Source organism: Peromyscus maniculatus, chromosome 11, assembly GCF_049852395.1.
Source record: "Peromyscus maniculatus bairdii isolate BWxNUB_F1_BW_parent chromosome 11, HU_Pman_BW_mat_3.1, whole genome shotgun sequence".
NCBI lineage: Eukaryota > Metazoa > Chordata > Mammalia > Rodentia > Cricetidae > Peromyscus > Peromyscus maniculatus.
The window spans coordinates 86112743-86140587 of NC_134862.1; the positions used below are offsets into that span (position 1 = coordinate 86112743).

A 27845-nucleotide genomic window follows, 5' to 3' on the forward strand; every position below is an offset into this window, starting at 1 on the left:
CTTGGCTCTATCCTTGAACACACAGAGATCCAGGTAGATCTCTGCCTCTGGAATGCTAGGATTAAAGGTGTGAGTGCCACCATTTTCTAGCCTTTATATCTAGTGGCTGTTCTGTTCTCTGACCCCAGATAAGTTTATTAGGGTGCACAATATTTTGGGGAACATAATATCACCACATTTATCAAAGATGAAAGAAAATTTACATCCTAGCGAGTGCTCATTTTGACATGAAGAGTTAAATCTTGACTGAATACCCAAAGGACATAGAAAATCTTCAATGTTTTTAATTCTATTTTTTTCTTTTCTGTTTTTTTTTTTTGTGTGTGTGTGTATACTATGCATGTGTGTGTATGAAAGCTTTTGCATTTGTAGGGGCACACACTTGTGTGATTATACATTCACACACGCTTGCAATTCTGTGTGTGTGTGTGTGTGTGTGTGTGTGTGTGTGTGTATACACATGCACAAACCTAAGGTTGATGGCGGGAATCATCCTCCATTGCTCTTCCACCTTAATCCTTGAGGCAGGGTCTGTCAGTCAAACTCAAAGCTCAAAGACAGAGCTCCTCTTGCAGCCGGTTTGCCCTAGGACCCACCTTCCAATGCTGGAATTATTGGAGGCTGCCTCACACATTTCTGTGGATCCCACCCTGTCCTCACACTTATGTGGCAACCACTTTAACAAACAATGAGCCATCTCCCCAGCCTCCTCAACATTTGTAAGGCTGATCAATATTTTGATTTTATATTTGTCAATACTAAGAATACCACTTCACATGAACATATAGTACAAAAATGCAGAAGTATGTTTAGAGCCATTTCAGGAACTGCTAGACATTCTGTCCTAATCCCAAGCCAAATTTTCATTTAATGATTTGTTATGAATTCAAGTCAGCCACTAAAACAGCAACTTGCGTGCGTGTGTGTGTGTGTGTGTGTGTGTGTGTGTGTGTGTGTTCATTGTGTGTGCTGATGCACATGTATGTGCCTGTCGTGGTCAAAGAACAAATGGTGTCATCATCAAGCGCGGCCAACCTTTTATGTTTCCCTATGAGGTCTCTGTGTGTCCTGGAACTCACCAAACAGGCAAGGCTGGCTGGCCAGTGAGACTCAGGGGTCCTCTTGTCTTCTCTCCTATGCTGGGATTACAAGCAAGTATCACCATGTACAGCTTTTTAAATAAATGCGTGTTTGAATTTATATTCTCCTGCTTATAAGGCAAACACTTTTTTTTTTATTGCTGGGCAATCAGGCCTCAAATGACAATTTTAAAAAATCCAACATTCTAACACAATACAAAGATACAGTAATGTAACACATGCTGAGGAGTGATGGCAGGAAAATAATTACTAAAGTCTTTTTTCTGCAATCAGACCATTATGTTACTAGAAGAGCAGAAAGCTTGGTGTGTGCAATAAACACACTGTAATTCATAGCATCATAGCCTCAAATCTGAGCCGAGGAATTCTAGGCCATGTATGCTGGCATTGTGTGGTATGAGGGCATCCACAGTGCAAAGTACCCATGTTCTGTGTTCATAACCAAGGCTGCAGGAAAGTTGTGTGATGCCATGTGAGCTACTGCTCCAGGAGATACTTTGGCTTCATTATGGTTTTATTTGTAATTCGTTTCTGTCCGTTCTGATTTCAGAAAACTGTTGCTGATTGTTGTGGAATTCCCACACACTCAATTATAAAACCCCATGGGTGATCATGCCCACAGTTTAAGAGGCTAGGTGGGGAAAGACACGTGATGGGCAAGCCTGGCAACCTGAGTTTAGTCCCTGGCATCACACGTAAGGGTGGAAGGAAAGAACCAAGTCCACAAAGTTGAACCTTGATCGCCACATGCACACCAGCGCCCACCAACACACATCATGCACATACACCATAATAATAAAATAAAAGCTACAAAGCTAGTCTCTATATTATTAACTATTATTTCTTCCCACGCTATTGCAGGGGTAAGATTTGGAATCTTTTGGGTGTTTAATTTCATTGTGTGTGTGTGTGTGTGTGTGTGTGTGTGTGTGTGTGTGTTACTGGACCTTGGACATGCTAAGCACACCAGTCTCTAGTGAGCTAACAACCTTAGTTCATAATTTCATCCCTGTAATCATTTGTGAAGTTTCCCTGACCCTCAACATACTCAGCTTGGTTTTCTATCATGCTCCAAAACCCTTAAACCATTTACCTGGGCCTTCTAGAGTCTGAATACTTCCTGGTTGTCTTCTATACTCTTCACTTATTCCCAGGTACATGGCCCACTACTTCAGGCATTTTCCAAGACACTGAGGCCAATCAGTAGGCTCCTGTAGACCAACTTCCTTTCATCCATGGCACTGAAAAATAGCCTAGGTAGACAGCTCATGGCTTTGTTGATGACTTCTCTCCAGCTGGTCTGAGCTGATTCTCTCACCTCAGCCCCACTGTGCAGAGATTAAGACTTGTGCCACGGTGCCAAGCTTGGTTCATGTTTTTAAAGCTCTGTTTTGTGAGTGTTATGCTGATACCAGACATGGTCTTGCTGTGTTGCCCAAGTCTGCCTAGAACTGCTGGGTCCGAGTGATCCATCCACTCAGCCTCGGTTGTAATGAGACTGTGGGTTGCTCCATTTTGCTGGGTTACAGCTCACAGTTGCAACTTCTTTGTTGAGGGAACTCCCGTAGGAGAACCTGGAGCAGGTGGTGGAAGCAGAGGCTCTCGTTGAAGAGAATGCCCACCCTGGACAAGCAGATCTTTGCCGGTAACAAATGCTTCAGTGAACTGTGAATCAACCATGGGTCTATACTCCCTTTGACTGGCATGTGACCTCTCTCTCTGACGGAGGTAGTTGAGACGAAAACACGGTTTGTGTGTGTGTGTGTGTGTGTGTGTGTGTGTGTGTGTGTGTGTGTGTGTGTGCGCGCGCGCGCGCGCGCACTGACTCCTGCTGTAGGTTGGATGGATCTGTGGGTCTGTGCTGTCAACAGCCAAGGCAACCTGTAGCTTAAGGGACCAGCTTCCATCTTCAGTACCCACAGGGCTTATTTGTGCCTTAGTGTCCTCATCCGTGAAATGTGCCTCCTTTACAGAGATACTAACTCCAGAAAAGCTCCCATGGCCTGGCATGTTTAAAATGCTAATGGAGGGCTAGGGATGTGGCTGGGGGGACGGGACGGGACAGAGAGACAGAGAGACAGAGACAGAGAAACTAATAAAGCAAAGGAATGGGAAAGGGTGGGTGGGAAAGGGTGGAAATGGATGGAAAGGTTTAAAAATGGGGGGGGGGGTGGTAGGTGGAACACAGAGGCCCAGCCCGAATTCTTGGAAGGAGAAGGCCAGCCTGCCATGTCTTGGATTTGGGGCTTTTTTTTTTTGGTTTTGTTTTTTCGGTGCAGACTTTCCCACGCTGCGCTCCCACCCTCTCTGCAGCGGCAGCCCCGCACGTGGAGTGGAAGCAGCAGAACGGGCAGCGCGGGTCGGGCCAGGTCGCGGTGGAGGAGCTGCGGCTGCGGGCTGCCGGGCGCCAGAGAGCGCATTGTGCGGGAGCGCTGAATGGAGCTGGGCTGTGTGCGGGCGGGCTGGCACGGATTAGCCTGCTTTCCCATGAACTACAAAAGAATGCTCGAATCTGGGGCATTTGTCATCAAGGGGCAGGCTGCGCAGGATGCAAGGTAACCGGAGCTTTTCCCGGGCTGCCGCAGTCTTTGGGGACGCGGGTCACTCTAATCCTTCCTGTTTATATTGTGAACGCGTCCGCAGCGAGGCTTAAGCAGGGCCATGGTGAATACGCATCGCAATGCAGGCATTCCTAAACAGCTACGTCCTAGGCTTGCTTTTCATTTGTAGTTTGGGGAAGGGGCACTATTGCCTCCCATTTATTCGGTCCCAACCCAGGGCTGCGACAGAAGCGCAGCCGAGGCTGCCTTTCTGCCCACAGAACCCGCATTTAGCCCTTGTCTATTCCTCTTGTTTACACAATTGCTTCCCTGGTTTATTTCTTCTTTAGTCCTCCCATGACTGAGGAGTCCAGAAGATTCTAATGTAAAACTATCCAGACACGGCTAATTCAACAACGAGTTTTTAGGAGGAAAATTAGGTTCCTCGTGGTGTTTGTAGAAGCCAGGAGAGAAACGTATGGGTAGGACCTTGCTAAGATTCCCAAAACAACACATTTCTCTTTCGTTGGAATTTGATATTATTCAGAACCTACAATCTCAGGCCCGTGAGTCTGTGCAACTATAAAAATCTGTTGATGGTGAAGTCTAGGGCGACACACTCCTAGTGGAAGCCACAAACTACACCGACGTTCTGGAGTTGAACCTGGAGCCAGAGCTCCTCATGGCTTGGTGATGCCTTCCCACCCCTAAAAGGGCACAGGGGATTCTTGAAGATTTATGGGAGCCAAAGGACCAGGCCCGTTTAAACCTGTTTGTTCTCAAAACAAAACAAGAGTGAAGACATTTTTTCCCCCTGATTTGTTCATTTCTTAATTCACTCTACAACCATTTAAAAATGATTAAGAGATTCTGAGCCTCTTGTTGGGACTAGAAAAAGTAATAGGATGTTCTGCTTGCAGTTGGGGGACTTGAGGAGAGGGCAAGGAGAGTCAGGACAGAACAACACTTCGGGGAAATGAAAGGGGGTCGGACAGGATGAGGCCCCTTTGAAGAAGCTGTTGGCCATAGGCCCCATGCTGGAATGACTTAGCAAGGACCCTGACAAAATTCATACTCTCCAACTCCCATTGTAACTGTCGCTGCAGTTAGAATCTCTTCAAGGGCCAGGGAACCCAGAGCTCTCTGTTCTTATTTTCCCTCCCAATCTCCCCTGTTCCTGGCCCTAATGTGTACTAGGCAAACTCCCTTCCTCTGAGATGCACCCTCTACCCCGGCACCTTATCTGATTCGATGGTACTCAGCCAGGAGTTCGGTTGTACTTAAAGGACCAGAAATGGTGGTGGTTGGGAGGAGCTGGTGAATGGAAGCCGCAGTTGCAAACTCTGCTGGGATGGCTGGGACCTCACTCTGTCAATGGTGACCAGCAGAGCCTTTTGTCTCGGGAACATGAGCTCGATATTTCTGCAACAATTATGTAGGAAGCATTTATTTCTAGAGTTTATGTATGTGTTCCCTTAGCTGGAAAGTTGTGTCGCCAGAGTAGAAAATCAATAGAAACACATAGGGGCGCTTTTCACATAAACAGAATGATAAAAAGCAAGACTTCAAGATTCATTTGAGGAAAAGCAATTGTGTAAGGCAATTTGTGTGTAAGCAACTGGCCCTTCCATCTTGAGCCCGCGACCAGGCAACGCTAGGAGCTACTGGACCAGCCAATGGGAAGGTGTATTGACTTCCTTATCAAAGGGGATATTCAGCCTTGTGCATTCTGTTTCATAGTGAGAAGCTCTGGTTATTTTTCTTGTCCTTATTTGTAACTCACTGACAAATGTTTTCAAGAAGTCATTCCTCCTGTCCAGTCACCCCTCCTGTGGGCACCGACATTCAGTGTCACACCTCCGTGCAAAGGTTTACTTCACTCTGGACTGGGATGCAGCTCAGTGGTAGAGCATGTGCTTAGCATGCACCAGGCCCCGGTTGTCAGTCCTCAGCATGTACTGTGAAAGTTAAAATAATCTACCAATAGAACGTTTTCAAGTTAAAGGACAGAAACCGCAGCTCCCTCGGCTCTCGCATTAAACAGACCTCTCGCAGTACAGCCTTCCTGAACCCTGACTCAGCGAGGCTTCCTCGCTGACCCCGTTAATGCTTGCAGTTCTTCTGTTGAGTTGCCCACCGAAACGGTGCGTGTTAGTTAATGCTTGCCCTTTTTGCCCCTTCTTCTCCCAAGGAGAGTCTGTTAAATCAAGTTCAATAATGTATCCCCGGGACCTAGCACATAACCTTTGATCAATATCAATTGTCAAGTAGTGAATAAACTCAGACTTTTTACAAATTGAAAATACCATCCTTCTAAATAACTCTTTAAATCTTTTGGGACTAGGGGTGAGGTTCAGTGACAGAGCATCTGATCAACAAATACGAGGTACTGGGTTCGAATATTATCACCACCAGACATACAAAATCTTTTTTTAAAACATGGTTATACATGTGAAACCGTGTGTGTGTGTGTGTGTGTGTGTGTGTGTGTGTGTGTGTGTGTGTGTGTAATATATAAATTTTTTTTCTAGTTTTTTGAGACAGGATTTCTCTGTGTAACAGCTCTGGTTGTAAACCGGGCTGACCTCGAACTCACAGAGCTCCACCTGCCTCTGCCTTGAGTGCTGGGGTGGTGGTACATGCACCACTGTCCGGCAAGACATATTTTCTATTAAAGGGTGCAGGGGCTTGAAGGCCACCAGCTGTCCATGATTAGCAAACAGTGAGCGATAGTTACTTTCTCATTATGGTGACCAATTAATTGCCTCGCAAGAAGCAGTTTAAGGCTAGGCATGGTGGCACATGCCTTTAGTCCCAGCATCCAGGAGGCAGAGAAATCACTAAGAGATTGAGGCCAGTCTGTTTTCTAGAACAAACTCCAGGCCAGCCAAGACTACACAGTGAGGCCTTGTCTCAAAACAACAACAACAGAAGCAACAAACTAACCAAACCAAAAAAGGCAGTGTAAAGAAGGAAGGGGTTATATTGGCTCACAGTCTGGTGGAGTCATCATGTTGCAGAGGTCTTGGTAGCAGGAGTATGAGGCAGCTGGTCAGGTTGTGTCATCAGTCAGGAAGCAGAATGAGCTGAGTGTAAGTCCTCAGCTTGCCCCCGACTACTCCCTTTTTTATTCAGTCCTGGTGGGACTGTGTTGGTTAGTTTTTGTCAATTTGTCAAATTTTGTCAGTTTGTCAAATCGGAGCCACCTGGGAAGAGGTAGGTGCTGTGGAGGAAAAGAGAATTGACAGCAATGAGATGGAAAGATGTTGGCCACGACTTCTGAAGAGGTCTGGTTAGGCCGTGAGAAAGGAGTATCCCAGCAAAGCCCGGAATAAGGAATTGCAGCATATGGCTAGACAGCAATCCGGTCACCATTTGCCTGATTCAGGGAGAATGCAGGGAAGAGAATGCAGGGAGTCTGCTCGGGAGCCACTGCTCTCAGACAGTGAATTAATTGCTTTTCTTGTTGCTATGACAAATGATGAAAGCAACTTACACTTAGGAAGGAAGGGAGGGAGGGAAGGAGGAGGGAGGGAAGGAAGGACAGAAGGAAGAGAGGGAAGGAAGGACAGAAGAATGGAGTGAGAGGAGGAAGGGAGGGAGGGAGAAAGGGAGGGAGGGAGAAAGGGAGGGAGGGAAGAAAGGACAGAAGGAAGAGAGGGAAGGAAGGACAGAAGGAAGGGAGTGAGGAAGGGAGGGAGGGAAGGAGAGAGGGAGGGAAGAAAGGACAGAAGGAAGAGAGGGAAGGAAGGACAGAAGGAAGGGAGTGAGAGGAGGAAGGGAGGGAGGGAAGGAGGGAGGGAGGGAGGGAAGAAAGGACAGAAGGAAGAGAGGGAAGGAGAGAAGGAAGAAGGAAGGGAGGGAGGGAGGGAAGGAGGGAGGGAGGGAAGAAAGGACAGAAGGAAGAGAGGGAGGGAGGGAAGGAGGGAGGGAGGGAAGGAGGGAGGGAGGAAGAAAGGACAGAAGGAAGAGAGGGAAGGAGAGAAGGAGGGAGGAAGGGAGGGAGGGAGGGAAGGAGGGAGGAAAGAAAGGACAGAAGGAAGAGAGGGAAGGAGAGAAGGAGGGAGGGAGGGAAGGAGGAAGGGAAGTAGAGGCAGAAAGTGGTTGTTGGTCCCTAAATGGTCAGACAAGAACCTTTCTTTCAAAAACCACTGGATTAAATGTATCTCTATTTTGGTATTCGTTTCACATGGACAGAGATGCCTCCAATCATGCTAATCAAATCTTAATATCGATTAGTCTGGAGCAGTGGGATTTGTAGTGATTTTTTTTAACTTTTTCCTTGTTTCTTTTGAATTGTTCAGTTTAAAAGTGAGTAAAAATATGAGCGTAATTATTTTGATAAAAATTGAAATGGAATCTGTCAGAAACATGACAGGACCATGGGAGAAGGGATAGTCAAGAGACCGAGGACGTGAACTTTTCTGATGAGCTGTTTAGAAGCAATCCCAAGCTCACACTTGATGTCATCACTGTATGCAGTTACTACGTGTGGTACTTACCCAGCATCGGGGACAGCATGGAGGGGACTCTCACGGTGTCAATATGAGCTACTTTTCTCATTGCTGTGATGAGAAAAAAAAAAGAAAGAAAAACAACTTTCCTGGCTTCAGAGATTTCTGTCCTCGACCTCTTGCCACTTGACTTCATTTGCTTCTCTGCCAATGACCGACAGGAAGCAGAGAGAAGGGGGTGTGACATGTCTTTCTCCTGAGTACTCCACCAGCATGAAGATGGTGTTGCCTTTATCAAGGGAGGGTCTTCTCACCTCAGTTAATCCTCTCTGGAAACGCTTTGACACACAAGCCCAGAGTGTGCCTCACCAATCTCTGCATGATCCTAAGTTCAGTCAAACTGAGGGTGAAGATTAAAGAGCATACATCTTAGCCTAGATATAATGCTTTGGATGTTGGAGTTGACCGTTGCTTATCTCTTCATTCTCTAGTGTCTTTGTACTCTTCCATACTCCCAGGGTGAATCCTGATTGGTCTAAGCCATTCCTGTCAGGTCATTACTCTGGCCAGTGATTGGTTAATCATAAACATGTGACACAGTTCTGGGCAGTTACATATGAAAGGAAGATGGCCCAGAAGTGACCTCCTACAAATGGATTTTAGGATTTTCAAAAGCAAATAGCAAAGAGACTCTCTGTTTTTCTAGCCCTCTAATGCTATTGCATAACGATACAAGTCTCAGAGCTACTTACAGTAATCTTGTGACTGGAAAACAATACTCCTGAAACCCAAAAACAACCACGCTGGGCATGAGAGAGCAGGAGGAAGGAAGTAGTGGAGCTCTTGATGGCATGACCATGGTTTAGTCACCCATTGACACCAGAATGAGAAAAGATGCTCTGGAAAGCCTAAAGCTTGCTTGCAACAGAAAACACCCCAACAGATGCATGGAGCAGAAAGCAAGGTGACATGTACATCAGTCCTGCTATGAGAACAGAAAGGTTCATAGTTCTTTTTCTACAATGAGAACACACACACACATGCGCACAAGAATACGCACGCATGCGCACAAGAATACAGGTAAAATTAGTAAAAAAGTCAGGTTTGTTCCCGTCCCACGAGTTGCATCTCTGTGCACAGAAGGCTGACATTTACGGAAACCCTAATCTTTACAAAGCATTTCATTTCACTAGCCCCCATAACAACTAGAGGCCTCTTCATCACCAGGTGAGGAACCAGCAGCAAAAGGATTGCAAGGGCAAGGCCTTGCTAGCAAGTACGACAGCTGGGAAGTGAAGCCCGGTCAGCCTGTCTCTCGGCTAACTAGTGCTGGTTCCCAGTTGTCAAAACTCGGTGTGTCGTGCACCCATAGCTATGTAGGAGCGATAGCAGAGCGGTGATGCCTTAAGAAAATTCGTGAAGATAGATTCCTGGCTCTGTCTGTGCAAAGTCACTCAAGAACTTTCACACCCGTGGTTTGACTTTCTGGTGTAGAAGGAAAACGGTGGCAATACTTCAGCTCCTGAGGAATTGTGTCCATCCTGGGCCTTCCTTACCTGTGCTGTGATGCCTAGTGTGGTAATAAGCAAGGAAGGGGGGGGTGCTGTAGGCCTAAGTTCCCCCAGTGTGGCTGTAGAGGGGTGGAGAAGCTGTCAACACTGATGTCTCTTGAGAGGCCTTCTGGCCACTAGAAGACACTGGCACTCCAATCTCCGTCTGTCTCTGTCTCTCTGTCTGTCTCTCTCTCTCTCTCTCTCTCTCTCTCTCTCTCTCTCTCTCTCTGGTTTTCCAGCAAGGAGAGAAGTCATTTTGCTCTACCACACACTCTGACCATGATGTGCTGGCACCATCCCTAGAGCTGTAGAGATCAATGCTGACCTTTGCAGCCCTGTCCTCTTCCCCATATGCCCCAAGCCCGTGTTTTCCCTTCCATCCGGGCCACTGTCTCCATCTAGGGCAAGGCTTCTTAGCTACAGCATGAGGGACACTTGGGCCAGTGAATTCCTTGCCACGAGACCTGGCTTCTGCATTGTCGAGTATTCAGCGACACCTCGGCTTCTACCTCCTCCATTCCAGTGTTGCTGCCTCCCCTAATTGTGACAGCTGAAACATGTCTAGGCATTGCCATGTGTTCCCTGGAATGGGGATGGGGATACGGATGGGGTGGAAGGAGGAGGAGGGGGAGCACATCACCCCTGCTGAAGATAGATTGCTTTAGAACAGTGGTTCTCAACCTGTGGGTCTCAACTCTGTGATGGTTGGGTGTCACCACACCGTGAGGAACTGTATTAAAGCTGCAGCATTAGGAACATTGAGAACCAGTGCTCGAGAGTCTTCAGATGCAATCAGCCTTTGGTTCCTCACACGGAACTCCCTTTGATTGTTCTGTTGCGGATGGCCTCCGACATGGGAAGGTGAGCTGGAGGTAGACCCCTAGACTTACAGTAAGCTAAACTGACACCTCCTTCTTATTGTGAAGATTTAGTTGGTGCACTGCAACCTGGTCTCAGCTGCAGCCCCAAAGGTTGAGAGCAAGATAGAGACAGCCACACTTGGACCTCAAGGTTATGCTCTCTCCCCTGGCCTGCCAGGTAAGGTCAACCTTGGGTGTGGAGACCTAAATCGTCTTGGCGTACTCACAGAGTAGAATCCAAATTTCAAATACTGCCTTCTTTGTCAAATGACACACGTCTGGTTTTATTTCACTTTCCTTTGTGGGGTGGTCAACAGTGTCCTTATAAGGTCTTACAAGGAGATGGGGCAAACAATAAGTGCAAAGCTTGGGAATGCAGTTGCTTGAACATATCCTGACATAGGTCAGCCTTGAACCTGACACCTAGCGTAGAGCTGAGCTGGGGGGAGAGGCAGAAAGTAGCTGAGCTGGGGGGAGAGGCAGAAAGTAGCTGTCAGCCACTGGGTGGTCAGACAAGAACCCTTCTTTCAAAGACCATTGTCTTTCTGCCCTCAGGTAAATGCCTCCGCTGCTGGGTCATACAGCTGTTACTGCTGGGGGAAGTTGCCCAGATGGTCTTTCTATGGGCAGTTCTGATACCGGAATCTGAAGGCACCTTTCGACAATATCACTTTGAATTGAATATCCCTAAGTAGACTCACTTGAGTTTCCAATTTTTGTAGTGGAAAAGAATTCAAATGGTAAGATTGATCCACGCAAAGGTATTCAGACATAGGATGTGCTATGAAAGAAGGGCCAGAGCTAGCCCTAAGAGTTAACAGAGAGGTGCTGACAGGTGACAGAAAAACTGCAGAAGGTGGACATTAGAATGATGAAAAACCACAGGGAAATGCCTGAAAAGACATAAAAGCAGACTTTTAATATAAATTCCCACCCCACGCATGGCTATGTTACATGGGACTTCTTTGTTGTCTACATCCTGGCAGTTCCTCTTGATACAAGATGTTTTGAAGCACGGGGAGGAAATGAGGCCTGGTCTGTTGGGTTAGACATTGAGATAGTGTTCTTCATCTTCCCAGAAGCCTTTGCCCACATCTTCACTCTGGGTGGCTGTTGGGATTTCATCTCAAGAGTCAATTGTGATTAATAGAAGCTCCTTTTCATTGTGACAGTGATTGGTTTGCAGATGGACCTGAGACTTTGTCACCAATGGCATAGAAGGTGTGATGGTTAGTATTAGCTATCAATTTGATTGGATCAATAGGCCTGTAAGAGGTTAGTGAGGCACAGCTCTGGGTGTTTCTGTGACTTTGTTTCCAGAGATGATTCTATCCTGAGGGCTCTGACCTAATCAGTGCATCAGTCCTTCAACCGACTCATAAGACAGTGGCATTATTAGAAGGTAGGGCCTTTGGAGGAAGTTGTTCAATGGGTGTGTCCTTACCCTCTAGTCCCCCTTTCTCTGTCTCTGGCTACTTTGGTGTGAGCTGACATGCTGTACCAGGTCTTCTCCACCGTGACTGACTGATACCTCTAAAACCGTGAGCCAAAGTCGATCTTCCCTTCCATAAGTTGCTTCTGTTGGGTATTTGGTGAGTGTGAGGAGAAAAATAAAGAATACACAAGGGTAAATTTACAGAGAACATCCCCTCCTGAATCAAAAGAGAACCTAGGGCATCACCACAGTGACCCACAGTTTCTAATTCTCACATTGAAAAGGCAGAAGCAGGAAGATTTTGGATTTGAAAGCAGCCTGGGTTAGATAGGTAGTCCTGCTAACAACAACATCAGCAAAACCAAACAAATAAACAAAAAAAAGGAGGAAGAACAAAACTTTTGCCTCTACCTTTTCTTACTTGTTGCGATGCCAGTAAGATCTTAGGGTACATGGAGTATTGTTAGCCTGCTTTGGAGTCTGAGATGACAAACATTTCCATGGAAAACCAGTACACAGAGCATAAGAGAAGAGAAAAGAGAGGCATTATTCTAGAGCACCTACCTTCCCTGAAGCAATGCCTCCTTCAGACTCTTTAGGGGAAATAATGAATAATCTTTGTTCTTTTATGATATTGGGGGGAATCAAGCCTAGAGACCTGAGCATGCTATACTATCAATCTACCACTGAACTACACCCCAGGTCCAACAATGATTAATCTTTATGGCTTTCACTGTGGTGAAGTGTTCTCTTCCTTACAATCTAACACAGGCTAAGAAAACAATTGATTCCTATCTTATGTGTTCCTATTTCTTATGGGTTTTTAAAGTATATTTTTGTTTTCAGTTGACACATAGTAATTCTACCTATTTATGAGCACAGTATGACATGTACTGTATGTAATATGTAATGATCAGATCAGAGTAATTAGCGTATCTGTCACCATAGATATTCAGCAGTTTTTTGTGCTAGGAGCATTGAGGATCTGCTATACTAGCTGTTTTAAACTATCTATTAATTGTCAACCAACCATGACAATATATCTACTGCTATCTATAATGTTTCCTGTTTCTTTAAATGTGTCAAACCAAGTTCTTAAGAAATGACACATATTTTTTAAGAATCTGAAAAATCCCAAGAGCTAAGCAAAAGGTTATGGAAAAAATGGAGTTCTTTACAAAAATAACAGGCTACATCCATGTTTGTTAGATACCATGAGAACGGCATTGGCTTTGAAAAACATTATATGATGTCTGGTGGTGTTGATCTTGGACGTGGTTATCTCACTCTCTGTCCGATGGTGGAGTCCCACTGAGAGGAAGCCTTTTTTTTGTTCGGATGATGCTAATGATCCCTGTATGACAGACACAGCGAAGAATGCATTCAGTTGACAGACAAATGGGGGAATGCGTTCAATTCACATAAGGATTTAATGAGTCATTCTAAAGCACCAGCTCCTTGCCTGCAAGGTTGTATCTTTGCAGTGATTTGCCCCCACCTATTTCTACGAGTGTGTACTTTATGCCAACAACAGCAGTCACCTCCGAGTGTCAGATGCTGTTTGTCAGTAGTCGTTTGGTGGTAGGAGGTTTTGCTCTGTGCCTTTTGTTCCAGCTTAATATTTTCATGTAGTTTAGATTAATGAAACATGAAGGAATTTCTAGCATAATGCATGCATCCCGTTTTGCTCTTTGAGTGCATATTAATTATGTGCATTATCTCCCTATAAGGAAAACAGAATCACTCAGCTCTGTGCTTTAACTTTTGCCCAGATTCCTGTTGCTGCTTTCTCTGCGGCTGCTGTGTGCTGTTTTGTTTTGAAAATTCTTGTAATATAACAGGGACGAGAACTTTGTCTTTGTTGCTGCCAATTACAGAAAATTCTTCAGGCCTCTTCTCGCTCTCTCTCCCATCCTTCATCATGGGGAAAGAGGGATGCTGGCAGTGCCTGGGCCTGAAGGTCACGCTGCCTGGCTTTGTGGGGACAGATGGCCATTGCTCATCATGTTAGCAAGAAGCTTGATGCTCACTTCTGGACATCAGCTGTTCTCTATGTATATTAAGTGATAATTTAGCTTCAGGTGGCACCAACCCGAGTGCTGTCTGTCTGGTCTCCTGCTTTCATAATGGAAAATATTTGGACAGTGGCACTTACCTTCCTGGCTTTCACTGTGGAAAAAAGGGCTTTTCAGTAGAGCAACTAAGACAGCTCCAAATATGACTGCATCTGATTACTGTGACCCTGCTCTGCCAAGAAGGTATTCTGAATTTAGAACCCCAAGAGACAATTTTGTAAGTTATCTGAAACAAAATTCTTTTTAGACACTGTTTTATATGACTTACACGGATTAACTAAGTTAGTCTTCTCAGCATGGTATTTCCATTTAAGGACAATATAATTTAAGTACTGACATGGGAAAATGTCCAAGAATATAAGAAGCAAAGGGGAAGTAGCAGGACACTTTGCATAATATAATGAGTATTGCCACAAAAAAATATGTTAACAAAAGATATTTGGTTCTTGTGTGTATGTCCTCATAGGTAACTGGGGATCCAGAGTCAAAGTGAAGTGACATTCAGTTACATTAAATATTTTAAAAGCCGTTAAAAACATAAACAAAGCAGATGCAACCTGTGAATCTAAAGCAAGAGGAGTCTCAAGGCTGGGGCTGGGTGGATCCGGCAGAGGGAGGCAGCTGAACCAGGGCAGTGGCTGTCGGGACATGATATTCACCAAGAGATGGAACATTGCTTGGTTTTGGAAGAGTGTTAACTTCCTTGATTGTTTCAGCTACATTGACAAACTCTCTGCTTCTGAAGTAGCTTCAAGTTCTCTGGAGCAAATATGTCATTAATATTAATTAATTAACATACATTAATATGTAATTCTGTTCCTTTGGTGTTGGTTAAGGCTCAGGTCTCAGCTAGTGTTCAGAAACCTTTACTATCTTATTTATTTATATTTTTGATGTTCCACAATACAGATACAGCACCTAGAATATACAGTATAATAACAGAGAATTTATTAAGTCAGGGTTGCAGAACATCACAATGTAAGATAGTGTGGCCGTATACATCAGGAACGCTCATACCTTCACCAAAAAGAACAAGTTTATATCAAAGTTCTCTGATTAGTAGAGTAACATGGGAAATGTGACTTGTGAAGTCAAAGGAACTATTCTTTATTTGAGAATTTACAGTTTTATAGTAAATAAAGAATTCTATTTTCCCGAAAGATGTAACTTTTCTTCCTGACAAGGTAATCAGGGTTCATAGGTTGTGGATAGTCTCGCCTCAGGCAACAGACCTGTTAGCTAAATTTCATCACTGTGACCAAGTACCCAAGACAAACAAGTGCTAAGGAAGGAAAGGTTTGCTTTGACTCATGGATCCAGAGGTTCACTCCATGGTCATATTCCCCTGTTGCCTTGGCTGTGTGGTGGCACAGTGTCATGGTGGGATGTTCTCCTCACAGCGTCAGGGAGGCAAAGACGGAGGAAAGGGCTGGAGTCAGGACGCCCGCTCCATGCCTTCAGTGGCCAACTTGCTTCACTGGATCCCATCTACCAAACTCAGGTACCAAACATTGCCACGTGCCAATGGCGCAGCACTCGGCTCTGGGGGACATTTCTAAACTGGAGCAAGACAACAGCCCTAGCCTTGCAGCCTTTCGCTCCCCTGGACCTGACAGAAGGCGTTTCTCCCAGACGCACTCCCCTGCTTGGGCTAGATCTTCCCATGCTGGTTCTAGAATCCCGAGAAATTCTTGCTTTCCACTGTGTGCAGGGGACACATAGATTCTCAAGCCAGCTGTGCTCAGGGCTGTGCACGTTTTCTCTTCCTTTGCAGAAGGATGTCCATGAATGCATCCTCACAGAGGAATTTAAAAGGCACTATGGACCCAAGAAAGTCTCACCAGAATTCCTGTATACCATGACTTGGGTAGGCGGCTAAGGAGGAGAGCTGGTCCTTCTCCAGCTGTCCCCACGCCTAACAGAGAAATTCCTCTTCTGGTCTAGGATATTAACCAGAAACCCAACACGATGCCTAGTAATTTGTTTCTAAGTTACAAGGACGTGCCTGTGGGAAGCAACCCAAATTCAACATGTTGAAGAAAGAATTCTAATAAAGCATGGGGCGCTGGGTACTTGGAACGAGATTTCCCATCGTCTGTATAATCCATAAAGTAGGCAGAAGTGTCTCTGAGGGGTGATGAGACACACTGGTGGCCTTCTCCAGGGATGGAGATTAGGGCCTCCATTCACTAGGACAATGTGAAATTACAGTTGAGAGGTGCTTTCTACTTGGCAAAGTACTTAACACCCTGATTTCCACAACATTCCTGAAAAGTCAACAGTGATCATGCTCAGCTTTGTTAAAGAAACTAGGGCTCAGAGAATAGGTGCTGGAATTCACCTGAAACCAGGTAAATTCCCAAGGGCCTGCCCTGTAGCCTTGTTTTGCAAATAGGAGCAAGCCTTCCGGGGTGGGGTGGGGTGGGGTGGGGTGGGGTGGGGTGGTGGTGGTTCTCCTTTCAGGTGAGTTTGCTGAAAACCTCTGGGCTGGGCACCTGGTCTGGAAACGAGCTATACAGGGTTCTAAACTAGCCTGTAGGGTCCTGGATGTGACGGATATCACTGAGATGTCTGTATGTATACATACGCATATATGTGCATATATGTATACGTGTACAAACACACATGTATGTATATGTATGCGTGCATGCTCTGGTGTCATCTGCAAAAGAGAAGTAATAACATGTGTCTCACACCGGGAATTGTGAGAGATTAACAGTGCCCAGCTAGGCCTGGCGCCTAGAGAAGCTCCCTCACCATTTTTTTCTACCGGGGACCTACTTTTTCTTTAATTTTACCTTGTAGCATCCGGTGGACGGTTACAGACCAAGAGTTGTCCCTAGAGTAGGAAATTCCCATTCCCGCATTCTACTCACGCGAGGAAGTTTTGGACCAATTCCTGGAATCCTGAGCCCTAAGCAGATCCGAAAGTGAGCTCACGTTAGTACTTTCCCCCGGGCGCCTCTAGTGTGGATTCAGCGGGCTGTTTGCTTGTTTGAGCAATGCCACTTTCGCTTTTAAGAATCCTGAAAGTGTTTTCGTTGAAGGATTCAGATGAGAGGCGTCATCGCCTCTGCCTGCCCCAGGCCCTGGCTGAGCCACTTCCTCTGCTCATCTGAATGCATCGCCACCCTCGGGCAGAGAGTGTGGGAATCGCTGCCCGCCCGCGGCTGTGTGGGCCGAGGGCCACGCTGGAATCCGCCACCCTCCCGGCGCTGCCCCGTGCAGGATCGAGGGACTTGAGAGCCAGGCGGGTCTCCACGGCGGACCTGGAAAAGGGAGAGGAATTACAAGTGGCTCTGGGCTCTTGCAGCGAGCACAAAGAGGGGATTATGGTCCTGCTAGTGAAAGGGGGCGAGCGGCTGATAATGCGCCCCTGTAACCTCGCTCATTCCTCTCGTGCCTTTGAAGATTTCTGCCGGGGCCAGCGCAGGAAAACCACCCGAATCAGGAGACCCGCATGGAGCTGCTCCTCCCGTTCCCGGCCCCACCGCCCTGCACAGAGCTGCAGGTGCTCTGCACCCCAACACCCAGGTCGCCCCAAACTCCGATTCAAGGAGAGGATGCTGGGTCCAACCCCTGTTTTTGTTGTTTTTTGTTTTGGAGTTTTTGAATGCTTGGGTTGACTGGCAGCTATAAGACACAGCAGCCATACTGCTGAATGGTGCATTCAGTGGTTCCCAACCTTCCCATTGCTGCGGCCCTTTAATCCAGTTCCTCGTGTTGTGGTGACCATAATATTATTTTCCTTGGACCAACTATTTTCTTTTTCTTTTCTTTTCTTTTTCTTTTTTTTTTTTTCAGAGCTGAGGACTGAATCCAAGGCCTTGCGCTTGCTAGGCAAGCGCTCTACCACTGAGCTAAATCCCCAACCAAGGACCTACTATTTTCATTACTACTTCATAACTGTAATTTTTTGCCGCTGTGATGAATTGTAGTGTAAACATCTATGCTTCTCCATGGTCTTAGGCGACCCCTGTGAAAGGTCGTTTGGATCCCCTGGGGGTCTCCACCCACAGGTTGAGAACCACTGGGTTAGAGGCTGTTCCTGTAAAAGGTGGAGGAATTTGTACAAAGCAGGACAGCTCCAAAGACAGGCGCAGGTCCTATCAGTCCTTAGTAAGCAGGGATAATAATTTCATTCTGCTGTGACCTTGGCAGGAGACCTGTCTGAGAAAGGAAGCATTTGGTGCTAGGCCTAGGAGGGCACACGGTCTATCATTTTACAAGGCTAGGTTGAGAAAATAATTGCAAGCAGTCCTGGGATTAGAACCTGGGTCTCTGGCTTTCTGTTACACCCATGAACGTGAACGTGAAAGCTCTCACTGGAAGCACATGAGTTCAGCGCCTTTCTTGTGTTCTTTTTAGGTCTTGCAGTTATCTAGGCTCATCTCCAACTCCTGGACTCAACTGATCTTCCTGTCTCAACCTCCTCGTTAGCTGAGACCCCAGGCAGGAGCCACAGCTGTGGCATTGGGTCCTTTTGTGTCCCTGTCAACATCACCTTTGGCCGTTCAGTTGTTGAGTGGAGATGCCATCTCTGGGTGGGAGTGGGTGAGGCATGCAGGGTTTTGCTCACATTTTCAGTGTCTCAGTGGGCTGGGGGAGTTGTCACTGCCTGTATGCTGCTGATTTCAGTGGATCCTAGCTGTCAAGTATCTTTCCATGACAGGGAGAGTAGGGCAGAAATGGTAGGCTGGGAGCAGCATGGGGTGGGACGGGAAGAGGCAGGGAAGGGGTGAGGCTGTCCTGCAGAGGGCTGGGCATGGAGCCGGCTCCCCATTCACACCTCTGCTTCAAGCTCACTGGCAAAGGCTAGAGTTTGTGTTATTTGCTACAACAAAACCAGCTGAACCGAACAAAACACACACACACACACACACACACACACACACACACACACACAGAGCCAAGAAGTCATCCTTTAGGTCTGACAGACTTGAAACCTATTCCTTTGTGTAGTCAAGAATACAGTGTTACTTTGTGGAACCTTCTGTCTGATTCACCGTCCCCTCTTGGTTGACTAATGATAAGTCAGCAGGAAACTCAGTTACAGACTCAGCGTGAACTTGAATGCATGCTGATCCCTCCAGTTTTGGCTTCTTCCATTGATCAATCAGGTGCGATGCCACATGCCTGTAACCCCAACATCCAGGAGGCAGAGGCAGGAGGATCAGGGTGAGTTTGAGGCTAGTCTAGAACAACAAAACCTTCAAAGACAAAAAGATTGAATACCTGTAATGGGGCAATTACTAAGAACTCAAGAGGAACTAATGTTCACATGTGGGAAACAGATACCAAGTGAGAAACAATGAAAATTCCATATCATGGAAGTCTCATGAACACTGGAGAGAGGGTATCTGCACTTCATATGCTACCCTCCTGCTGTTAACTTAGTATCCATATTGATTAGCAGATCAGCTCCCAAGATATCACAGAGCCTGTGTTCCAAACCCTAGTAAAGTACTCTGGTGCTGTGTCCCAGTGGTCATATCACCCAAGTCACTTCCTCCCCCATCATTCACAGGAAGAAGGCTAAGTACCACACACTAAAATACTTTTGAGATTGAGAAAAAGTGTTCAAACAGCTTTTAATACAGCATGGTATAATTGTTCTATTTGGTTGTTGTTGCTTCACATTTAGCAATACTTTGTTTAAAAACCAGAAGTGTGTTGGTATTGTAACAAATACTGGAAATAATCAACTTACAAATAGGTTGATTTGGGCTTCTAGTTTCAGAGATTTCAATAGTGATGCTCCTGATGCGTGTGGCACTGCACTGTTGGTGGAGTGTAGGCCAAGCTGCTCACCTCAGTCAGGATACGAAAAAGAGAGGAAGTGGGGCTGGGTCCCGGTATCCCCTTCCAGGGCACACCTTTAAGGACTTAAGATCTAGAATAGTCTCCTAAAGTTCCTTCAGCCCCGCCTCTTCAAGGTCCTACCCATGCCCAGGAGCTCTGTGGACTGGGAAACAACTCTCTGTGTGTGGCCCTTTGGGAACATTACAGACAGGGATTTTAGCAGGAAGGATGCATAAAGCACTTGTGATGCAAACCAGAATGTTATCGTGTATTTTCGGGGAAAGCACTCGGGGAATGACTTGAGTTACTAGCGAAACCAGCTGTTTTGTTTTGTTTTGTTTTGTTAAATCATCTTTTACTTAAAAGATGATTGATGGGAAAAATCACTGTTAGGAAGACTTGGGTAATTTTTTTTTCTCAAAAAACAAAGAAGTACTGAGCCTGCTATTTTGAGGGCAATAACTGACAATATTTGTTACCAATAATAAAGTTCAGGCTCCCAAGTAAAAATTAAGCTTTTTGAAAAACTTCTCTCTTCCACTTTGAACTTGGTAAGAATTTCAATTTTTTTTTAATGAGGTCAGTGTTGACATTAATGCCTTTGATTTTGACTCGGTGTAATGAGATATGTCAACATTTGAGAGATCAACAGAACTCAGCAAAATACTGCTTTCTAAATGACCAGTGCCGACTGTTATAAAACCAGGAATGGGTGAGAGGGCCGCTCCAAGTGTCTTCCTGGCGACATAGTTTAATATCACAGGCAGAAAAAGTCATAGACACGATGGAGTTTAGATTTCACCCTGCCACCAGTACCTTCAGAAACTTCTACATCAAAGAAGAATATAGGTAACTATCTGAAAGGTCTATTAACATATCACTTACGTTTCTAACTGCTTAACTCTACAAGGTCAGATTTTCTTCAGTTACTTCAACTAACACAGTGTATCCCAACAGGCTGAATGGTGAAGGAGCTATGGAATCCAGATCCCTTTCTTAGACTGAACACTAAAGAAAACTGCAAAACTATAAACCAATGCCACTTAAATAACCTTTTAGGAAAACTTAGGGTTTTTTTTTTCATAAAATACGTGATTTATGTTACCTTGCAATGAAATTTTTATTGTTATTTTAAATGAAGTAACAAATTAATGTTTTGCATTCTTCATGTGGAAATGGTAGTGAATATAATCCACATAAAATAAAATAAATCAAATCTCTTTTTCTTTGAAGTATAAAGGTCCTGAAGGGTCTTAAATACTTGAGAACCCTGAAATAGGTTGTTCTCTGGATGTCTCTTTCTGAGGTGGCAATGTCTGTGGTGAGATCCAAAGGACGGGTTCTCCATGAAAGAGGAAAAGGAAGGGTTAAAGGTGGAGAAGGAAGGGCTTGTGTGTAAGGGAAGGAAAAGCCTGCTACACAGGTTTACGAAGATTATTAACTTAAATGAAAAAATGCACTCCTTGGCGTAATGCCTGGCACATGGTGTGTGATGAACTACTGATGAGAATCGGATTCTGTGAGGGTTGCACACTGGAGGCCTGCAGTGGGCACATACATTTGGGGTTCATTGGCAGCTCTTCTAGGCCACTGGGTAGTGGATCTTTAATCACATTTCTGTATTCTTCAGTTTTTCTTCCAAAAACTATGCTTCAAAGAGCCACCTTTCAATCTTGGCTTTATAGAGTTAACTTCTAGACAAAACAGTTTACCCTGCCAGCTCCGAGTTCCCTCTTCTGTACACTGGTGAGAATAATCTGTGTCCGTCATAGACTTTTATGGTAATCTGAGAAAAAAACACATGTGAATGAAAGCAGTTCAACAAATGCACAGACAGAGTGCCCAGAACTCTGCTTGCACTGCTAGGCGGCTCAATATGCATCTACTCAGTGAACTGAATTCCAACAAACGTTCTAATGAACTGGGTGTGATGGTATAGGCTGCAATCACAGCACTCAGGAGGCTGAGGCAAGCGGGTTGTGAGTTCAAAGAAAGCCTGGGCTATACAGAGAGAGACCCAGTTTGAAACAACAAGAATAAATACGCTACTGGTCCTGTTGAGTGAATGAGTTAGAAAATGCAACCTCAAGAATCATGAACCTTTTCCGTGACTTCAAACCCCCAATGCCCTACTTAGCATATAATCTTGGACAAAGTTCCCGGGCTCTTTGGGTGTTTTTTGACTGCTTTCTAGAGCCTGCAAGTATGCAGGCACTGCCCTTAAAATTTATGAATCTCCCTTTAATAAATTAAGGGAAAAAATCTTATTTCTTATTTATGTAGGTATGTGCTTGTATTTGCATATGCACATGAATGTTCTCAGACCCAGAAAAGGGTGTTAGATCCCTTAGGGCTAGAGTTACCGGCAGTTGTGAGCTGCCTAGTGTGGGTGCTGAGAACTGAACTCAGGTCCTCTGCAAGAACAGCAGACGCTCTTAACCTCTGAGCCATTATGCCTTCCAGGGGCACACCCCATGAGCAGAAGGCCTCCCACCAGGCTCTGCTTCCCAGTACTGCCAAGCAGAGAACTCTAAGCCTTTAACACATGGGCCTTTGGGGAATATGTGTGCCCGAACGTCGGCAGCTGGTTTCAACCATTCTTTCCCCCTCATGGGTTCAAATCTTAAGCTCCACCACACAGCAGCTGAATAAAAATTGATTCAGAGCCGGGCGGTGGTGGTGCACGCCTTTAATCTCAGCACTTGGGAGGCAGAGGCAGGCGGATCTCTGTGAGTTCAAAGCTGGCCTGGTCTACAAAGCGAGTTCCAGGAAAGGCGCAAAGCTACACGGAGAAACCCTGTCTCGAAAAACAAAAACAAAATACAAAAAAAAAAAAGATTCGGGTCAGGTTTAGGCATCATGGTTGACATTTTTAAGTTTCTCCAGATGATTCCAAAGTCACCCACAGTTGACAACTACTAATATACAAATTTTGCCGCTAGCCTGGACCCCAGTCCATTATCCTTTCCAGGCACATTTCCCATCTGTCACCACCTTTGTTCAGTGTCCCAATCCCTATTGACATGAAGTGTCTTCTTGTAAGATGTATTTTTACCAAATTTATCAATGTAGCGTTGATTTGGTTTTTATGGCAGGGTATTGTTGTGTGACACTGGGCTCTGTAGGGTCAGTGTAAGGAGCATTCTTTCCCTTCCTACTATAGGTCTTAGTAACTCTGCTCCCAAGCTCTCATGACCGTTGCTACTTGAGATTCTCAAGACCAAGTGCCCACTGTTCTAATGCCTGAGCTGACAGCCACTCCGTTAACTCCATTGATGTTCTACAGCAAAGAACGGTGGTACATGCCTACAGTCCTGGCTTCTCTGGAGGCCAAGACAGGGGATTCTTCTTCCTTCTTCTTCTTCTCCTCCTCCTCCTCCTCCTCCTCCTCCTCCTCCTCCTCCTTCTTCTTCTTCTCCTTCTTCTTCATCTTTCTCCTCCTCTTCTTCTTCCTCTTCTTCTTTTATTAAGAAATTTTTTTCATTCATTTTACACACCAATCAACGATCCCCCTCTTCCCTCCTCCCACCCCTCCAGCCTTTCTCCCAACGCAACCCCTCACCCCCCCCCCACAAGAAGGCAAGGCCCCCCCATGGGGACACACATCAAGTAGAGGCAAGTCCAAACCCTTCCCCCTGCCTCAAGGCTGCACTAGGTGTCCCATCATAGGTAGTGGGCTCCAAAAAGCCCCCTCATACACCAGGGATGGATTCTGATCCTACCACCAGGGGGCCTCCCAAGCAGATCAAGCTACATAATTGTCTAGCCATGCAGAGGGCCAAGTCCAGTCCCATGCAGGCTCCACAGCCATTGATCCAACTTTCATGAGTTCTCACTAGTTTGGTTTGGTTGTCTCTGCAGGTTTCTCCATCATGATCCTGATGCCCCTTGCTCATAGAATTCCTCTTCTTACTCTCCTCCTGGACTCCTGGAGCTCTGCCTGATGTTTGGCTGTAGATCTCTGCATCTGCCTCCATCAGTCACTGAAGAAAAGCTCTGTGATGACCTTTAGGATATTCACCAATCTGATCACTGGGGTAAGCCAGTTCAGTTCAGGCACCCTCTCCACTATTTCTAGTAGTCCAAGCTGGGGTCATCCTTGTGGATTCCTGGGAGCTTCCCTAGCACCAGGTTTCTCTCTATCCCCATGATGTCTCCCCCCATTATGGTATCTCTCTCATTGCTTTCCCACTCCATCCCTGTTCCAGCTCAACCATCCCATTCCCTTATGTTCTCATCCCCCTTCCCCTACCCTCCATTGCCCACACCTCATCCCCGGTTTACTCATGGAGATCTTATCTATTTCCCCTTCCTAGGGTGATCCGTGTGTCCCTCTTTGGGTCTTCCTTGTTAACCAGCTTCTCTGGAGTTGTGGGTTGTTGTCTGGTTATCCTTTGTTTTACTTCTGGTATTCACTTATGAATGGGTACATACCATGTTTGTCCTTCTGAGTCTGGGTTACCACACTCAGGATGATATTTTCTAGTTCCATCCATTTGCCTGCAAATTTCATGATGTCATTATTTTTCTCTGCTGAGTAGTACACCATTGTGTGTATGTACCACATTTTCTTAATTCATTCTTCAGTTGAGGGGCATCTACATTGTTTCCCAGTTCTGGCTATTATGAATAATGCTGCTATGAACATAGTTGAACATATGTCTCTGTGGTGTGATTGAGCATTCTTTGGGTATATGCCCAAGAGTGGTATAGCTGGGTCTTGAGGAAGATTGATTCCCAATTTTTCTGAGAAACTGCCCACTGATTTCCAAAGTGGCCATACAAGTTTGCACTCCTACCAACAGTGGAGGCGTGTTCTGGCAAGGGGATTCTTGAGCCAGGAGTTTGAGGCTGTTCTGGCAACATAGTAAAACTAAGGCAATCAATCAATCAATCAATCAGTCTCAATCTGGGGCTGGCAAGATGACTTAGTGGGTAAAGACACCCCTACACCAACATGAATTTGATGCTCACATAGTAGAAGGAGCTGTCTCCTAGAGTTGTCCTCTGATCTACACACACACACACACACACACACATACACACACACACACACACACACATACACAAATAATATAATACTTAAACTGCGTCTTTATTGTCTTTTTAGCAGTAGATGTGCAGAGACAGAAATCTTCCACAAACAATTACCCTCCCCCCCCCCATTATTCTGCTGGAGATCAAACCCAGGGCTTTGGGTGTGCTATGCATGTCCCTACTTCTGAGTTACACTCCCAGGCCTGCAAACAAGAAGGCTTTTGTTTGTTTTACTGAAGCAAAACTGCTCTGAATTGAACCAGGGTTTGGTGACTATAGCACATAATAACCAGAGACTCAAAGTAAGCAAATATCCACATGAATATGAAAGGGAAAAATGTGGATTAGTGTGGGGGAAATGCACTCAAAGTACATTGTAGACATAGGAAGATGTCCTAATGAAACCCAATACAATGCACAATGGATATGCATCAATAAAAATATCTCTACGATAGATAGTCAGAACCCCTGGACTTGTACAGCAGCATTCTGTCTCTGATTGTTCCAGCACTTTCTACTATCCTTTCCCCATGAATAAGGCTATGGAAGCCCATTCTCCTTATCTTCTCCAGGTAGACAGATCCAGCAGGCACACAGAGTGATGGGCAATTGAGTGTATATCTGGCTGAGTGTAAAAGGGAACATACAATTTTTGTGGTCAGTTTATTTTCACCTCATTCATTCTCAGGGGTCCACAGCTTTCGCCTCATTGATTTTCTGTGCTCATTGACTTGAAGGCTGCTGTTTGCAGGAGCTTGCTTCATGGCCTCTCCAGGCAGCTTCTCACTGCTTTGGCAACTCTCTGCTTTCAGCTTGAACTAGTTCAAGCTCGTTCCAATGGATACATCCTCAACATGACATTTGTCTTTTCAGTAGACCTGCTGTAATGCTACAGTCTTCTGCTATCAGTGGTGAAATTTGAAAGGATCTTACAGATCATTCTAGTATAGCTCCTTCGTTAAACAGGTAGACACCAAAGGCTAGCGAGGGTAAAGAATTAGCCTAAGGTCACATCACACAGCTAGAATATGCAGCGGAGGTAGACAAGGAATTAAGGAAGGAAAGAAGTGAGGGGGGGAGGAGAAGGAAGAAAAGAAGAGAAGAGAAAAAGAGGGAGGGGAAAAGGAGAGAAAGAGGGAAGAGAAGAGAGATAAACTATTATCAGTTAGGATGCTTTTGGCTGTAAGAAACAACATTCAATCCAAAGTTGCTTACAAAAAAATCATGGCATCTGTTATCTCACACCCCAGGAAGTCCTGAGTCAAGCAGCCTTCTAGTATGCAATGATTAGGCTTCTGGCTCCACTTCTCCAGGACCCCTCACTCAACCCATCTGCACACGTCAGCTCTCTGCTCATGGTTCTGAGATAGCCACCCACAGCAGCAGGGAGAACATGCTTCTTTGCTACGTGGATAGAAGAGAGGGCCCCAAGCTGATGGCGCCAACTTAGATCCTGTACATACCCCTAGCTAGTAACAGTGGCTAAAACAGGCCTGTGTTCCAAAGCCAACCCCTAGCAAACCGTGTAATTCATAGAGAACTGGCATGACCTGTCTCTAGAGATGGGGATAGGGGCCAATTTCCTGTGTGTCACCTGAGTTTAGTGGGGGAAGAGGTTGACCAGGATTTCATTGGGAAGAAAGAAGGAGTGGGTGGGTCACTCCATCCCAGGGACCATTGGCACAAAGCCACATGCAGTAGAGAGTAGATGGCATGCTGTTATTTCTGCTTATCAGGGCCTGGTGACCTGCGGGATTAGCAACATGTGTTGAACTTGGCCTATGTTGTGGAAGGAAGGGGTGAAGTAGGGAAGGAAACTGGTCCAGCCTTTCCAGACTGTGGAAATTTTACTTCACACTGCGAGTGGCCAGGACAGAAGAAAGATGAAGAAGCTCCCAGATCGACTTGTATGCCTGAGGCATGAGCTGGGGGGGGAGACTAGTTTGAGTCAGGTCCACTGCTACTTGAAGGACTTTTCTGGGCTAGCACAGACCTGAAGGAAGATTAAGGACTTCGTCTGATAATTCTCCTCTTGAATTAACCAAAATCCTCTTTGCCAAGAATCTGTCTCTCTCAGGGGGAAGTTGACAAAAATGTGCCACCCATTTGAGTGATGACTAGACTCCTAGTCTACCATGTGCTTGCTGTTGTCTTAGGTTGTGCCTTTCCTCTTCATTCTGAAGGTTTTATTTATTGCCTTGCAAGGTTAGTCTCGGGGCAGAGGTCCCCCTCCCCGTCCCCCATCCCGCCATCCTCTCGCAGCTACCAGGCATTGTTTTGGCTTTCGCTTATTACTGGAACTTTTTACTATTCCAAGCACCACTGTTGTGTGTTTGTATTGCATTGTCCTGGTCTTCTTCCTCTGCTCCACTGCGTACCTTTGGTGGGGAATGCTCTGAGGTTTGTGGAGAGCATTTTGGAGAAACGTGTAGTTAGATAACATCCCCAGTCTCAGGGATCCTTTTTAAAGCATTGCCATCTCCACAAATTAATCATCCTGTTTCTGAGGCACAGACAAAAGCTTCACAGCTTTTCTGCTGGGCCCAGGGAGGGGCTGTTTCTAGGAGCGCTCCTCCAGTCTGGAGAGGCAGCTTCGGGATGAGTTGTGGGGGCGGTGTGGAAAAGCTTTTGGCTCCTGAATTACAATAAGGATTTGAATCCAGAGAGCCCACAAAGATTCTGCCCATAAAGCTGTTCCACTCTCAGTTTCTTTTTTGGGAAGTGAGGCCCCAAGTATTAATGTTTTACCCCCACGGAATGCATTTTTGCAAGTGGAGTACACAAAGAGGGGAGACTTTGAGAGTTCTCCCCCCCCTCACCCCAACACATAACTTACTTACGTTCTCAGGGTCTCCGGGAGTGTATGCTGAGTCCCTGGGATATTGTTTGCTTTTTAATTTTTTTAAAAGTGCGTTAACTCATGTGCGTGTGTTCGCACCCACACGTATGCACACACATGCAAGTATGTACATGGACACAGTTGCAGAAG

General features: G+C 45.7%; 1 long non-coding RNA gene across 1 annotated transcript in view; it reads left to right on the forward strand.

Annotated features, from left to right (window-relative positions):
• The first annotated feature begins 3434 nt into the window (after positions 1-3434).
• Positions 3435-27845, forward strand: part of LOC121821359 (uncharacterized) — a 44083-nt gene continuing 19672 nt past the window's right edge. Inside the window, exons 1-2 of the long non-coding RNA XR_013043157.1 lie at positions 3435-3655; positions 23681-23856. This is a non-coding gene — a long non-coding RNA (uncharacterized LOC121821359). The remainder of the gene's footprint in view (positions 3656-23680; positions 23857-27845) is intronic.